We start from the raw sequence: 6,055 nt of genomic DNA, 5'->3' as shown, positions 1-6,055 counted from the left end.
CGGCAGGGAGGAGAGTTCCTCCAACAGGCGACGAACTGGCATCTGGACCACAACCAACAGAGGTACACTCTCCAAGGTATGGGACACGTTAATGGCACCCCCTCGCGAAACATCCGCCAATGAGGGGCCTAGTGTCAGCAGGAGGGACAAGTATAAGCGCATGTTGAGGGAGTACCTGGCCGACCACAGCCCTGTCCTCTCCGATTCCTCTTCGCCCTACACTTACTGGGTCTCCCAGTTGGATTTGTGGACGGAACTTGCGCTGTACACATTGGAGGTCCTTTCCTGTCCTGCCACCAGCGTGCTATCCAAAAGAGTCTTCAGCGCTGCCGATGGACAGACAGTGCTTACCGGCTGACTTTCATAAAGATGAGCAGCCAATGGATAGAACCATCTTTTTCTTGTGCACCGGTGTCAAGCACCCACACATGATTTTTAATGTGTGTGCTCAAGCTCTACAATTCCTCCTCCTACTCCTCCTCCTCCTCATCAAATTCATCCACCATCAGTGTTGCACAATTCGGTAAATACTACCATCTCCATGGGCCCAAAAGACTGCTGGTTCAAGGCTCTACACCCTCCCAGGGCCAAATACACTGCTGGTGCAAGGCTCTGCTCCCTCACAGGGCCAAATACACTACTGGTGCAAGGCTCTACTCACTCCCAGGGCCCAATACACTGCTGTTTAAAGGCTCTATCTCCAAGGGCCCAAAAGACTGCTGGTTCAAAGCTCTACTCCCTCCCAGGCCCAAATACACTGTGTAATGTCTCGGTACTGCAGTCCCTTTAATAGTCCTTGCAGACCGAGATGGTATGGACATTTGCATATAAGGTAAAGAGGTTCCTCTCCCATTCCTTCTATATTAACAGTATTTCTATTTCACCAGAGCCAGCACTTAGGGGGGTCTATTAATGCGCCATCTTGTGGATGTCTTGTGAACTACATCTGCTTATACTTCCCATTGTAATCAATGTAAAGGAGTGTCCAGTATGATCAGGTGACCTTCAGGACCCATCAAGCTCTCTTGACTGGCCTGGAGGAGGAGTTACAGCCTCTCTATAGGGTGTTGGGAACCCTTTGTCTTGGCCCTTTGTGTGGAGAGGACTAGACATGTGGAGCTGAAAATGGCAGCCAAGTCTCAGAGCACTCCAAACAGAGATGGCTTTTCCTCTGTACTCAAGATCCTCCTCAGAGCGTTTTCCTCTGAAGCTCCAAGCCTGCCAGTACTAAAGTTTATGGACCTGCTTATTCATCTCATCTGGGACCTCAGACGTATCTCTCTATTCAAGTAAGTCTTTGGGACAAATCTATAAGAAACACATAGCTAGTCTGGCAGAATTTGAGGGTCTCCCGCTGTCGACAACTTATTTCCTCTCCTACATACGTGTACCCAGTTTGTTGAGGACTAACCCCCTGGATACAGGCCATATTTACAAATATATACAAGTTTAACTACCCAAGCATCTACTAATTAAACTATCCAAAGCATTCCTGCTCCAAGCTCCATCACCTGCTTAATTGGACACTACCTACATAGATCGCTGTATTGTATGTGAAGAATTACTCCATATGTACATTTGTATTACCTTGTCCTGCTAGTAAAAGAGCAACGACTACCCCCGAGACCTGGTTGTCTGTTGTCATTGTCAGGTACCACGTGGGGGTGGGTAGTCGGGGACATCAAAAAGGAGATTTTGTGCACATTTGGGACCCAGGGACCCCCTAAAAGCCAGCCACATCTGATATGTTACCCGTGATACCAGCCCTGGCCCTCCTGAGTGTTACAACTGCTGGTGCAAGGCTCTACTTACTCCCAGGGCCCAATACACTGCTGTTTCAAGGCTCTATCTCCAGGGGCCCAAAAGACTGCTGGTTCAAAGATCTACTCCCTCACAGGGCCAAATACACTATTGGTGCAAGGCTCTACTCACTCCCACGGCCAAATACACTGCTGGTGCAAGGCTCTGCTCCCTCATAGGGCCAAATACACTGCGAGTGCAAGGCTCTACTCCCTGCGCTCTACTTCATCTCCCATGTGACAGTTCAGACCGTGCACTTAACTCAGCTGCGTTTTCCGTGTAGCTGAGCTCAGCGCACGATCAGCTCTGCTTCATCTCCCATGTGGCAGTTCAGACCGTGCGCTGAGCTCTGCTACTTCTCTGTGTCGGCTCTGCTACATCTAGATCGGACCACAATGGAAACCGATCTTAGACTCTGCCTCCTCCGGCAGAACCAGCGTTGATTGGCAGAATGCTGTACTCTGTATGGCATTCGGCCAATCAACACTGGCCAATGCATTCCTATGTGAAAAAGTCAGCTCCCGTATAACGGAAGCTGACAGGGATCCCGAGCTAATAAAGTGACTGTAGGCATGTTAAATCCCCCCATGCATGCTTCCCCTGCTGTCCCAGTTGCATTCCCGGGTGTTGGCATCATTTCCTGGGGTGTCATAGTGGACTTGGTGACCCTCCTGAGTCGAAGTGTGGATCCCCAAGTCACGAGCATTTTTTCCCCATAGACTATAATGGGGTTCGATAAGCAATCGAATAGTCGAATATTGAGAGGCTATTCGAATCGAGTAACAAATTTCGAATATCTGACTGTTTGCTCACCTCTAATCATCACAAGCTAGCTGCAGTAATAGTGGAGATAGTGAAGGGTCTGTGATTCATCTCAATGCATTATACAGAGCACTCGGTGCTGAAATGCTTGCAAGTAATAGTTAGAATAGGAGAATTTAGTCAGATATAAGCAATTACAGGCAGAATAGTGATAGAAATAGATAGTGAGCATATAGCTGTGCTTCTGTGGGACGTGGAGCTATAGATATACAGTCCTAAGAGTCCTGACAGTGTCATAAAATATGTTTTTTAGATATAGTGCTGGAATTACCTGGGTATCTCCTGTATATAATTATATATGTACAGCTGGTACAAGTTATACATCTTCTTGTATACAGTGATATAGACCATGCTGGTATAACCTGGGTAACTCCTGTACATAATTATATATGTACAGTATTATCTATCTATATATCTAGTGGGGAAGTTAGCTCGGTAGCAGCAGTGGTTTGACAGGGACATAAAGTATGCAGCAAACTGGTTTATTTACAAAAAAAACTGAAAACAAATAAACCCTATGCTTCAGGCAGAAAAAATACAAGACAAAACATAGCCTCAAAGGGGGATTCCCATGTCGCATACTCAGCAGTCTTCACTGCTGTAAAATCTTCTTTCTTCCTGGTTTCTTGTGTCATTTGGTGGGCGGGGTTTCATGCAACCTGCCGTTTAGCTCCGTCCCCAAATTAGCGTGTAGCTCCGCCAAGCGCATAGCGTAATCCTATGGGGTGGCTGAAGGGCCTGTGATGTCATCAAAGGTCCTCAAACAACACTATATGCACAATACTGCCTGTCTCTGCCATAATGAACATAATTGAATTAGCTAACCTGATAAATGGGAGAACAGAAGATGAGTTCAGAAATGCAAGCAGCTCCTCTTCTCTATCTGATAGCAGGAAGCTAGGTCACATGTGTGGTGTAGACACAGGAATAGCTAGAAACACAGGCTCGCTCCCTGCACTTAGCCCCTCCTCTCTGAGAGCAAGCAGATACATTACTTGACTTTTGAGCAGATAATTCAAGGGCTGTGTCAACAATGAATTGAATAAAGTAAGATAGTGGACAAACAAAGCAGTTTTGCTGAAGCAATGTATTTAGGAAAAGTCTTACATCCAAATTAACAAGCAGTATAGATAGGATCCTTGTGGTGGGACAACCCCTTTAAGTCCAGGCAAAAACAAAATAAATACCTGCACGTCTGAGCACTAGCTACACAGTAACAAAAATACCCCACTATACGTGTGTCTTACTGTCAGCCACACGAACAAAAAACAAGTCAGTCCAATTTGGTCTCACCAGACTCAAAATGTCAGGGGGCAGCTCTCACCTCCTCTCACTTCCCAGTTCTGCCCTGGTCTGCAGGATCAGCAACCTTTTATGGGTCATTAATGAGCCCAGGATCTACACCTGGGCTGAGCCCTACTCCTGATCCACCCCGGACCACACTTAAGTCAGGAACCTGGGACAAATATACCTTGAATCCAGCACTTCGCCTGTCACCTTCTTACAAAATATATATTTATAATTATATATGATTTCAGGAGACTTTTGTCTCCAGGATGACCATTTGACTCAGTCTAGTTTCAGTTCTGTTTCAGTCTAGTCTATGGCCAGTCTAGTGTGGGTTGAAGTGAAGTGTAAGCATAAGCACTGAGACTGGACTTCAGAGGCCGGCCATGCAGCCTCGAGGAGGAGAGAATACTGCCAAAGGCTTATATAGTGACAACCTGGAGAAAAAGGAGTTCAGTTGTCAGGAGTTTGGCAGGAGGAGCAGTGAAGTACTTTGACGGGAGGAGTTGACTCAGCACCTTATCTAAAGGTAATCAGATCCCTGTCAGGACTACCCTGCACTACAGTCCCCAGTATCTACAGCTGGAAGTGGTGCATGAGAGGAGTTGGAGTTGGAATGGAGTACCCTCCTAAGACCACGGCTGGGTAGTTGGACACTGAGAACTACAACCCCCATTTTGGAAGCTGCTTGTTGTAATTCTACAGTTGCTGAGTAAAGTGTTATTCTGTTTCACTGCACTACTGTCTCCCTGAGTCGTTCCTGCTTTATGCCTCACCATCATGGCTCTTCGGAACACTGGCTCAGAGTAAAGGGGTCACCTCTCCAACTGGAAGCCCCCCAGGGAGAACTATTACTATCACCATCAAGTAGTGCTGCAGGACACCCCTCAGGGGGGTCCAGCCCATGAGCGGAGGTGGGGAGTGTGATGGTGCTCAGCCTAATTGGTGGCGCATCATTCGCCACTACTACTCCCAATCTCCAATTCCCTCCAATTTCTGGGTTGTGGCATTATTAGAGCAGTACTTACCCCTACTCCTGCCTTTATCTTCCTGCTCTACCAGTTTCAGAACCGGGTTGGGGATCTTCTTCTCGGTTCTGTGATTGGCAGAACTGGGGAGAACTGGATGTATCCCATCCTTGGCCGCAGATTATAACCACAGGGGCTGCCTGAGGCTGTGTATTTGAAGAGCCCTGCTGATTGGAGGGGTTCCAACTGCTTAGACCCCCACCGATCCCATTGATTTATCCTCATTGTAAATGCAGCTGCAATGAAGGCAGCGGAACCCATGGTGGCCCCAGACGGCCTGCAATCCCATTCACTTTTAGGGGAGTGCCCATGATAACTGAAGTACAACACTCTGCTAGCTTTGGTGCTCCCATTGAAGTGAATAGGAGTGTGGGCCATCTGGGTCCACCAGGGGCATGGCTGCATTCACAATGGGGTAAAACATCTCCATTCTCAGGATCATGAAGGTTTCAGCAGTCAGACCCCGACCGATCAGCAATATATCCAATATATCCCGTATACTATGGAAAGAGGATAAATATTTTTCACAGTATAACCCCTGCAGTAAAGCAGTTACAGGTTGTGTTACAGCTGAGCAGTAATTTGGCTCCATCTTGTGGTAACTGCAGGTCACAGTCAGATGGCAGCAGGCATCTCAGCTGTCAGGACTAGGACTTAGAGGATCCAGAGCTGCACATATTAGCAATATAGGAAGTGTTTCATTCTATCGTGTGAGTGCGGGATGAATTTGTATGTGTGTAATGTGTATAAAGATGATTTCTGTGTGTAAAGTGTTGTATTCTAATTTTTCATTTTTTTAACAGTATGGTAGCATTTTTCCTGTATAGAGTGTGAATGTATACTTCATTAGTATAATGTGGTAGTATTATTCTTGTATACAGTGTGATGGTAGGCTTCATTAGTACAGTATGGTAATGTTATTCTTGTATAGATTATGATGGTATATTTCATTAGTACAGTATGGTAGCATTACTTCTGTACAGAGTGTGAAGGTATAGTATGGTAGTATTATTCTTGCATACAGTATGATGGTAGACTTCATTAGTACAGTATGGTAGCATTATTCCCATATAGAGTGAAGGTATACTTCATAAGTATAGAATGGTAGTATTATTCTT

This window comes from Leptodactylus fuscus, chromosome 2 (assembly GCF_031893055.1).
Source record: "Leptodactylus fuscus isolate aLepFus1 chromosome 2, aLepFus1.hap2, whole genome shotgun sequence".
Classification (NCBI taxonomy): Eukaryota; Metazoa; Chordata; class Amphibia; order Anura; family Leptodactylidae; genus Leptodactylus; species Leptodactylus fuscus.
Note: the sequence above shows the minus strand (reverse complement) of the source record.